Below are 11,522 nucleotides of genomic sequence, written 5' to 3' on the forward strand. Positions count from 1 at the left end.
TCTGCAGAGGTTATTGATCTTATACTTTTAAGAACGGATTTTTCGACATCCAGCCCCTAAGGGAGTGAAATGTGGGATCAAAAGTTTTTTTTAGTAATATGTCACTAGTAAGGTAATTTTGAAGCTAGATCTACGAAAATTGGTTTTCGGTGTCTCGGTCAGAAATAAATAAATACGTGTTTCAGCATTTTCGGTAATTTAACCCCTACGATGGTGAAATACTGGGTGAATAATTTTTTAAAAATAAATCGTTATGAAAGAACTACTTAAGAGTTTTTAAAGGTGCATCTATGAAAATTGGTATGTGACTTCTCGGGAGAAATAAAAATATGTGTTTCAGTGTTTTTGGAAATTCATCCCACTGAGGGGCTGAAATAGGGACAGACTCATCGTCGCCCAGCCCAAACCGCTAAGGATAGAAACTTGAAGTTTGGAGTAGACTGTAGGCAGCATTAAAGAAAGGATGTTAGATATTCAACTCCGGATACGGTGAAATAGGGGACGAAAGGCTATTTGAAAACTACGTCACTATTAAGGCAATTTTGAAACTAGAAATACGAAAATTGGTATCTGATGCCCCAGTCAGAAATCAAAAAATACGTGTTTCAGCATTTTTGAAAATACAACCACTAAGGGGGTAAAACAGTGGGTGAAAGTTTTTTGAAAATAAATCACTATTAAAGAGCTACTAAAGCACTTTTAAAGCTACATCTATGGCAACTAGTATTTGACTTTTCAGTTAGAAATTAAAAAATAAGTGAGTCAGTGGTTTTGGAAAAATCTATCCCCTAAGGGAGTGAAACAGGGAATGAAAAGTTTTATATAATTATTTAATTTGTAACACCCCACCCGTCACTTATCTGGTTTTGGCGTGTGTTCAGCCCAGCTAATTGGCTAACAGATCAACAGAGAGCGCAAAACCGCCGCAATATCGGATAACGCAAGGAAAGTATTAAGGCCCTGTGACTCCTGACTGAACTGCGGTAGCAGTGCTGACATTAATTGATTCAGAATTGTTCACTTTTAATTAAAAACGGGTGCACATTGATGTTATATTCAGCTATTGAACACCAGATGCAAATGTTGAACATAAAATTAACTAAGAAAATTACTTGGGATTTCAACTACTTGATTGAAAACAAAAAAAAGGTTAAAATGGCCCTGAGCACTATGGGACTTAACATCTATGGTCATCAGTCCCCTAGAACTTAGAACTACTTAAACCTAACTAACCTAAGGACATCACACAACACCCAGTCATCACGAGGCAGAGAAAATTCCTGACCCCGCCGGGAATCGAACCCGGGAACCTGGGCGCGGGAAGCTAGAACTCTATCATTGAAAACAGATGCAGTCGATTAGCACAAATTTATTTTAACTCATGACCTTCAATCATCACATTACATGACTCTCCTACCAGGCAGTGGTAATAAATTGCGTTTGCGTGGAGTCAAGCATGATAACTCAAAAGTAATTCCTATCGACTGACCCAGGCGTAATGGGAAGTGTGAGAAGAATTCTACAATACATTGTCCATGAAACCCTCGTGGAAACTTTGCCGACGTGATCCAACAAATTAATCAGTGGCCGGAGCGGGCGCAATATCACCAAATACAGCATGGCGAAGCAGCGTCGTTGTGTGGACGTCGACCGACCTCGTGGTACTGAAAGGCTGCGCTCGTCTATTCGCTCCTAGCTACCTTGCTCAGTACATAACTAACCAAAACTTTCTGTCTCCAAGCTCAATCCTTCCATTTGCTAAGTCCTAAACTGCAGAGATGCTCACTCTTTCTCAGGCAAGCTGAGTAAAGAACGCCACGTCCGCACTCTAGGCGAGCTGGGAATGGAGGACCTCTACGTTGACTTCTCCCAGTCTGCTCTTCACCTCGGTTTCCCCTCCAGCAAAATCACTTACGCCAATTGCAGCACAAGTCGCGTTAATTATGCGTCGCTTCCCAGCGCCGACCAATGCCTGCTCTGGGAAGTGAACAAATTCCCACAAAATTTCCCTTCCTCTCAACTTCTGCTATTTAGCTCCTCCCAGGCCTCCCATCAAGGTTAGCGTCTGCACAAACACCAATTTTTCTGGAATTCTGACTCCCAGATGAGTACTTCAAATTCCTTGGTCCCACGTTCCCAATCGGAAGCCGGCATATTTCATTCTGTCGCTCTTCACCTGATTTACTTCAGACTCTGGGGACTGTGAATTCAGTGTGAAGTTGCTATAGTCATGAACACGCATATTTTGACCTCTGTTGACCGCTCCACCATAGCTTTGCGCGGCTTTCACGCATGTTTCACTGAAAACGGGACAACGGACATTTATCAACAGGCATACAAGTTCTCCGTCAGCTTCCCGGTACACCAGCATGGGGTCGGGGTCAACCACCCACTCACTGTCACTCATCTCAAGGCGACTGGAGGTCGCGCCCCGTTACAGCTTTCTCAGAGCTCGAGCCTCCCTAAGCTGCCTATTGTCACTTCCCTTAACCGCTCCCTTGGTGGCCACGGTCAATTCTGAGTACTTCCCTGAGATAAACTAGCCTCCAGTAAATCGACGCGTTTCCACAAAGTTTTCATGTCATGTTAATTACTTTAAAACCATCACCCTACATTAATTATTTTAATACGTCCATACTATGCCGTCTACAAGATGCATTGTGCCTTGTCAGTCATTTTTGTTCAGCCCTACTGTTCGCTCAACGTGAGTTAGGTGATCCTTAATGACTTCATGTAAGGGGCATAGTTCTTGCCATCTTACAAATTATGAAAGAATTTTCAAAGCTGAGTCTATGAAAATTTGTATTTGTGTTCTCTGTCAGATATAAAAAAATACGTGTTCCATTGTTTTTGGAAATTCAGCCCCAAATGAGGTGAAATAGAAAATGAAAATTGTTAAGGAACCATTTCGTTGAATTAAGAAATTTTTAAAGCTTGATCTGTTAAAGTTGGTATTTCACTTCTTGGCAAGATAGAAAGTAATATGTTTGAGGATGAAAGTGTTTATGGAAATATCACCACAAGAACGCAAAAGGCATGATTAACAAAAATCTTGGACTCCAGCCACCAGAATCGCTTTTTGATCAGAAGTGCATTTGGAAAAGATCATGCTCCTATGGCCAAATTAGCGCAAAAAGTTTAGAAGGCGTTTCAATTTGTGAACAACATAAAAATTCGATTAAAGATAAATTTAAAAAAAAATTCTGTACAGACCATGTAGCCTACGTGAGCGAAGCAGCGAGCACTAAGAAAGCTAATAAATGGTAAAATTTTTAAAACTGACTGTCATATTGACGAGGCAATATATTCATTTTGTAGTACGCTAGTCCATCGAGAATACAATGCGTGTTTCACAAAGAGTGGGTTCGGTCTCTAAATCCCTTACCTTCCATATGGCTGTAACAGTCATTACCATCTACAAATAGTGTCGTGTTAGGCTTGTATCTATTTTGATAAACCCTTCAAATACCGGTTTCCAACTCTGTGAAATGAGATTATCAACGCCTTCGTAGTTTTTTTTTTTTATTTAATATAGGAGGAGGCTACTCACGAAGTAAGATTTAAAAATCTTACCCGTGCCAGACTATTTTGTTACTCCCGACGGATCACGCTCTAACAACCCTACCACAACAAAGGTAAAATTTAATTATGATTGTAGTGTTGCTCACGCTGCTAAATATTGCATTTTCGGGCAACAACAAAGTTACATTATGTGGCAGGTGACGTTAGAGCACAGTTAATAAAGTCATTCATGAAATAATGGATAAACTAGGCACACTTTTTTTCCTGTTTCCCACGCTGGTGTCGTTGTGAACTCATAGCTCAATCGTCGAAAATCTAGATAGTGATGATTCCAAGCTCGGACGTAAAGAGGCCTAAGTGTTATTCTGCGATATTCAGAAGTTTTATAGATGCGCTTCACAAACCATTCTTGAATATTAAACTTCTGCAAGTTAGGACAATGGTGATGTAAAATAGTAATCAGCACTCCGAATTTAAGCTACACTTCTTTTTTATTACTTTTGTTGCAATATCACGTAACTCACAAAATATCACTTTACGATATAAAACATACTTGAAAATATCTTCCTCACTGTTAAAGTTCACATTTTATAAACTGACTACAATTTGCGTCTTGACGACCAAGACTTGACTCTCTAATAACCGCTTACGAGCCCAAAAATCAGAGTTACAAGTACGTCAAAGATCATAGTGACAAAAATAAAGAATTCACATAAGAATAATATCATTGCAATATAAACATATCGATGTATCAAAGTACATTTACATTAATGAAATCAGACCTGAATGTTGTCACAAAAATATGTTAACTATTCTACAGAAACACAGTAGAATATTGTTGGTATCGAGAGGTTGAGATGAGGTGCCGTAATGGTTACGTAATTCAAGTATCATTACAACGCGTAATATGGAAAATTATTGTGCAGTGATCACTAGTTGAAATTATTGTAATCAAACATTTTGGACATTTGGCACGGCTAGAAATATACTGAATGGATAAAGACATTGCGAGTAATCAACAAAAAGAATCTGCGTGATGCTCTGGACTCTAGAGTCTAGAGCAAGGGCAGTCAACCATTTTACCTACTACCCACTTTAAAGTTACAAAGCAGAGCTACAGCAAGTTAAAATATATAATAATAATTATTCACCAAATACCTTATCAAAATTTTATGAAAACCTAATGAAAATGTATTTAGAATCCATACCGCCTGCCACCCATCATGAAAGCTGGAACACCTACTAGTATGCCTTAGGGACCAGGTTGACTACAACAAGTCTAGAGCATTGAAACTAATAGTGTTGTCCTGAATAGTGGCGTCGCATCAGGACATAAAATATGTATCTAAGCAGGAGGTTGTGAGTTCATATCCGTTCAGGTGCACTGAAATTTTTATTATTAAATATTTATCAAAATGACTTTTTTCATTTTTTGTATTCAATTAATCCTATTTTTAATTTCTAATCATTTGCCACGTCATTGTAATCATCATATTACCGTTAAACACCTTATAGGGCGTTTCAAAAAATCGTTCCCATCCCTCCCTTTGTGAGTTACCGAATGTCTTATCACCAGCGTCTGATTGCGGACGAGGACGTTTGCCAGTAAGACAAAGTAGATATAATAATTAACAAACTAGCCTGCTACGAAGAATTAAACGGTTGTCGCCAATTAGTTTTGTTTTGTTAATTTGGAAAATATTTCTGCATTTGTAAATCTTGTTTCGTCAAAGAAAGAGAAAATGTGATTCACTTCAAATAAATAAAGAAAAGATTTCATGGTCCATTTCTGAGTGATAGTCCGACGTTTTGGTTTTTGAGTCACATATGACAAGTGAACACTTTATGATCAACCCGTGCCACAGCCTTCACGCACCACAATGAAAGGCCAATTTGCACTTTCATGCGTCAATACTCGTCTCACAGTATCAATATGCCAACATTTATTTACGGCGTGAAGTGTGTAAATCCAGTTTCATCTAAGTGAACCACTGGCTGCTTTAATTCTGATGCTTCATTCTTACGTAGAAAACCTAATGCAGTATCTCTTTTTACAACCATGTCCTCTCGTTCACAAATAACAGGTTTATTTGGGCTCGTTCTTCAATTAAATTCCATAGCCAGTTTTTCTAAAAAAATTTCCTCGCCAGACTTGAAGTTGAGTCCTGTGCGACAAAAGCTGTGTACTTTTCCCAAAGTTGGTATTGGTATTTCTTTTTATTGTTCGTAATAGCGGAGAAATTCTGCCTGATAATACATTTATCCATATCGTCAGTGGAATACTTATTGTGAACATCTTTTTTCTCCTTCTTTGGCGTAGAAATTAAATTTCTTTCTGCTCAGTTTCGTGTCCCTCTTTTTCGTAATCTGCAAATCATACTCTTGCTCAGCTTTAAGATCTTGGCAGCACGTTCCATCGCCTTCTTCACCGGCATGATAAATCCCTCCTCTTTCTCACAGCCACCAAAATTTAATCACGTTAACTGCAAGCTGTCACGCGTGACCGGGTAGACATTTTTCGCTCTCACCTTTCAAGTTTGCATAGAGGTATAACAATGCACGCTACTCCACTCGCAGTGTGACTGTACCTAGTCACGTGCTCAAGCTTTTTTTTTATTTCGGTTTATTGGCTTTCGGTTCGTGTCCTTGTAGACCCACCCCCCCACCCAGTAGGGGAAAGACGATACTAGGCTGTGTTTGATGAGATTTTCGTATCAGTAATGACGATACAAATGTAAGGCCAACACAACACCCAGTCTCCGAGCGGAGAAAAATCTCCGACTCAACCGGGAATCGAACCCAGGCCCTTTCGGTTAGAGCTCAAGCGACTCCCAGCTGTTGTAGCACTACCAGTTCGCCTTCTCGGGTAACAACGCCATTAATTTCTTTCACTGCTCGACTTAGCCGCCATTTTTCATTACGTTTAACTTACGGAACTTTCCCACATAAAAGATTGAGAATTTCCTTCACTAGTTTGCCGCACCTTCGTTAGCTTCCAAGTAGGGTTACCAGATCGTTTCAATGAAATTTAACGTACCTATTTCTAACACCTCGTTTAAGAGTCATGATAGAATGTTGTGTACGTCGAAGAGTCCTGGAGACAAAGGAAGGTTTCAGATAGACTGCACTGGTTGACGATAATTTTTTTCTTAAATGTAAAGGTCCTTTGCAATGTATTTTTGGGTGCCGATTTCAGGTAAAGTTCTTAAAATATTGATATATACCATTTTTACACAAATTGAGAATTTCTGTGAGGTACCCAAAATGTAGATATTTAATCGTTATTTAATCGTTTTGCAATGCAATTTGTTAGAGAAATTTCTTTTACTTTGTAGTCCACAGTACAACTACTTCCATTACTGACAGTTCACTGACGGAAAAAATCGCAACGGCGAAAAATAATTAGTGTAGAGTAATGAAATTTCGGGAATAAATTTCTCTAGGTATCATATTTAAGTGATTAACACTGCAAGATCCCAGGTTAATGTAATCGCGAGATAAGCCACTGAAAATGTGAAGTGCTGGTACATTAGTAACTGGTGTAACCGCCAGAATATTGAATGCAAATATGCAAGCGTTTATGCATTGGATTGTACAGGTACCGGACGTCAGTTTGTGGAATGGAGTTCCATGCCTGTTGCATTTGCTCGGTCAATACATGGACGCTAATGGTGTTTGTGAATGACGCTGGAGTCGTCATCTGATGTCCCATATGTGCTCGACTGGCAAGGAATCTCATGACAGAGCAGGACGAGGCGACATCGAAACTGTGTAGAACAACAGCGCTATGTGGGCGAGCATTATCCTATCGGGGGAAAGAAAAACTCTGGAATGCTGTTCTTGAATGTCAGCCTAACAGGTCAAATGACCAGGCTCACGTATAGTTTTCCAGTCAGGGTGGGTGGGATAGCCACGAGAGCACATCTGCTGTCATACAAAATCGCACACCAGACCATAACTCCATGTGTAGGTCCAGTGTGTCTAGCACGCAGATAGTTTGGCTGCAGGCGCTCAATTGGCCTCCTTCTAACCAACACACGGCCATCACTGGCAACGAGGCAGTACCAGCTTTCATCAGAAACAAAACAGACCTCCTCCCTGCCCACCAATGAGCTCTCGCTTGACGCCACTGGAGTCGCAAATGGTGGTGTTGTGGGATCAGTGGAATGCACGCTACAGGGCTCTAGTTCGGAGTTGTCCTTGAAGTAACCGATTTGTAATAGTTCGTTGCGTCACTGTAGTGCCAACTGCTGCTCACATTGCAGCTGCAGATGCGGTACGATGCGACAGAGCCCCACGCCCAACACAATGATCTTCCCTCTCGGCAGTGCCGCGTGACCGACCGGAGCTCTTGCGACCGAACATTCTCGTGGCCACAGCTGCCAGCAATCATGTACAGTGGCTACATTACTGCCAAGTCTTTCTGCAGTATCACGGAAGGAACATCCAGCTTCTCTAATCCCATTATATGACCAAGTTCAAACTCAGTGAGATATTGATAATGGCGTCTTTGTCGCCTTAAAGGCATTCTTGACTAACATCAACTAACCACCTCTATTTTCAAAGTTAGTCAATACCCACGTACACACGTCACAGCTTGTATTTAAACAAATCTGATTTGTATCCTCATAGTGGAGCTACTAGCACGAAATTTAAATAGACATCGTCTGTCAGATGTACAGACATTGTAAGACGTCGTGGTCTCCTGACCTTCATTGCTTACGTATTCCGCCCTCACAATCATATTCCGCGCATCAAGACGCTTCATTCGAAATCAAACTCCATAAGATAAAGTCAATGTTGTATGAATTCATGTAAACCATATGCAAATAACAAGTAAGCGCACCGGGGTTGAAATACTCGAGGCTGGCGTACACACATACATTCGAGACACGACGGTTACAGGAGCTTTTAGTTCGGGAGAGAAACCACACAAGAGGATGCTGGTCCCTTCAGAGGACGACCCAGCCTATCTATGTTGGCCGGTGACCGCCCGTGCAGCGGACAGCGTGTGCCCGAGGGAAAGGAGGAACGACCCCGTGTTCGGCTTAAAAGCAAATTCCACTACATTGTGTGAGAGCGGCCAGCCTATGCATTCTTTACACATAGCACGCAGTTTCAGAGATTTTCGCAGGGAGACAGCAAACCTCAAACGCCAATGCTACGGATTTCCTGATTGGTCACCTTAAACGCAACGTCATTCTCCCGTTTTAGAAGAGCAGTGCTGATTGGCAGACGATATTTCTGATGCCTTGAGCTGAAGAAGTAATGGAAGAGACGAAAGATACGCCCCTTCACATCTGGCATGCAGAGGGGTCGTTCCGTTGTCGCTCTTGGAGCGAGGAACAAGTCTCTCCTCAGTACTCCACTGGGAGAGCACCTCTGTCGAGAGCGAATCGAAGTGGAGACTCTCTATATTGAGTCCTTGCGATTATGCGTTGTTCACTGTGTTGACCGACACACTTATGAACAGAGTTATAATTAAACGCCTGCGAGCGAATTTTTGAGTGGCATCGCGGTGGACTGGTTATCTGACTGGTGTACCACGCCAATAGTTAGACTGGGGGCGAATAGGAATCCTTGACTTCATCAAGGCGTAGGGGAGAGTTTGATTGCCGAAGGTCAATCCAGATAGAACGAGAGTTATCTTATTTGTCAGCAGCGAGCGGCGCAAACAGCAGTCATTGCAGCTTACGGTATTGTGTGCTACAGCTATTGCGAGCCCCAGGGAGAGTACACTTCACTGCATTTCACACACAACAGCCTCGACCACACCTAGCAACATTCTAAAGGATAATTACTCAAGTTGAATAGGTGCACCTGTCAGCCATTTTGCCAAGTCAACAACCATCTTAAACTTTGTATAGAAATTTCATTAGCGAATCCTATCCTTGAGAGGTAACTTCACATTCCGAAAAGAACCAGGATATAACTTGTTCAATTCATAACTAAAAGTGCCATTGTGATTTCTCAGAATTTTTGCAAAATAAATAATAACTTTCGTAAGTTTCATGTTTTTCTTACACTAACTAGCACTACTCCAGTACCCAAGTATCCCACTACTTACGTAAGAAATTTTGTGAATTTTTGTGTCATTTCCTTACAGCGGACGACTCCAGAAGATATTTATTGCTGAAAGTTTTTAGGCGTTTCTCCTTAGAACGTTAGGAGCGTCTGTCTGACTTCTGTAGCAGTGTGGGGGTGGAAATTGCATCTTGCAGGAGCCACAGGGTAAAGGGTACATCTTAGATTAATCCATTGCGTAGAATAACAGAATCTCAGATCAACCCCACGCTCACAACATACTAAACTATGCTGTACAACTTCTTATTGGTTTTGCGTCTTTTTCCAACAGTGTGTTAAGTTGAAGGCTTTTGAGCCATCCCACATCGAACTCCTGGCGGCCTCAGCGTTTTTTGAGAGTAGTGGGCTACGTGCTGGTAGCTGATTTTGGCTTGTCCCTTTTCTTGTCACCATACGAAACATGTATGACACCACACTAAACATACAGTCTTTATAATATCTTGCAGTCAACAGATACACCCAGAACTTTCACACAGGGCGAGATGTGTGTGTGGAGGGGAAAACGCTTTCCGAATAAGCGGCTGAGCCTACCCTCGGGATCTCCCAGCCAACCATGCCACAAGGCTCCATCTTTCTTTCCTTCTTGCTTGATGCCAATTTTGATGCCATTTCCAAGACATGAACTTGTACAATGTATGGCAGTAGTAAAGCAAGGAAAGACAACACACCAACAGTGTCTGCAGTGTCAGACAACGGATAGGACCGAAGTCACGCCAAGTGCACGGCATCCTACATGGAACAGGTTTACCAGATCTGACATCATTCCTAGTTCCAGAGGTGCTGCAGCGTTCTGAGCACCTAATCGTAAACTTCCATTATTGGTTTGCCTTCCCTCAAGTGCATGTGTAGATGATGATGATGATGATGATGATATTTGGTTGGTGGGGCACACAACTGCGTGGTTATGAGCGGCCATACAAGTTCCCAATCGTGTCACGGTCCAGTCTCGCCACTTTTCCCGCATGATGATGAAATGATGAGGACAAGACAAACACCCAGTCCTGGACGGAGAAGACCCCCGACCCGGCCGGGAATCGAACCTGTGACCCCGTGATCCAGAGGCAGAAATGTTAGCCACTATACCACAATCAGCGGACTGCAGATGAAGAGTACAACAGCTCTCCGTCACGGTAGCTGGGGAGTCAGCTTGGCTGGACACCTACCTAAGAGACCAGAGTTCGACTCCCGGCTGGCTAGAGGAGTTTTTCCGCTCGGGCGGGAATTCGTTGTTATGTTGTCCTCATCATCACCTCATTGTCACCGACAAGCAAGTGGCGTCAACTAAAATGACTTGCACCTAGCGCTGATGCCACCACGCAACAGAAAGAAATACAACGGCCTCACGAGCACTAATTATACCCAATCACAAAATCACGTTTTTTAGAATTTTCAGTTCCATTTCATGTTCTTTTATTTTCATTTGTGGTAGTTTGTTACTATAATTAAATAATTTATTATTATTATTATTAGCGAGTTCTCCCAATAAATGGAAGACAGTAAGCAATAACTCGATCGACTTTTCTTTAGGTTCTTCTTATTGTTCCGAAAAGGTTTGTTTATGTTATTCCGACCACTTTAGTCTGTACTGTTCTTGTTTTGGTGGCTCTGATGTAACTTCCCATTTGTCTTCTTTGCGTCTGAAGATGTCTCTTTCTAAAATGTCAGTTGGTCTTTTATGTTTGCACTGTTGAAGTCCTTTCGGACTTCATTCAGCCAACGTGTTGAGTTCTCAAGTTAACATGGTTTGTTATCCTTTTTGTCAGTCGCTTTCCTGGTACTCTGTTGTGATATCCAAACAATTTCATTCGCCTTTTCTTAATGTCAATTTCGATGTTTGGAAACTTTCTGTTGTTTTGACTGATTATAGCCTGTAACCATCTTAGGTATGTCTTGCTCCCAAAAGTTTCCTAATGATC

The sequence above is a fragment of the Schistocerca serialis genome, chromosome 5 (assembly GCF_023864345.2).
Source record: "Schistocerca serialis cubense isolate TAMUIC-IGC-003099 chromosome 5, iqSchSeri2.2, whole genome shotgun sequence".
NCBI lineage: Eukaryota > Metazoa > Arthropoda > Insecta > Orthoptera > Acrididae > Schistocerca > Schistocerca serialis.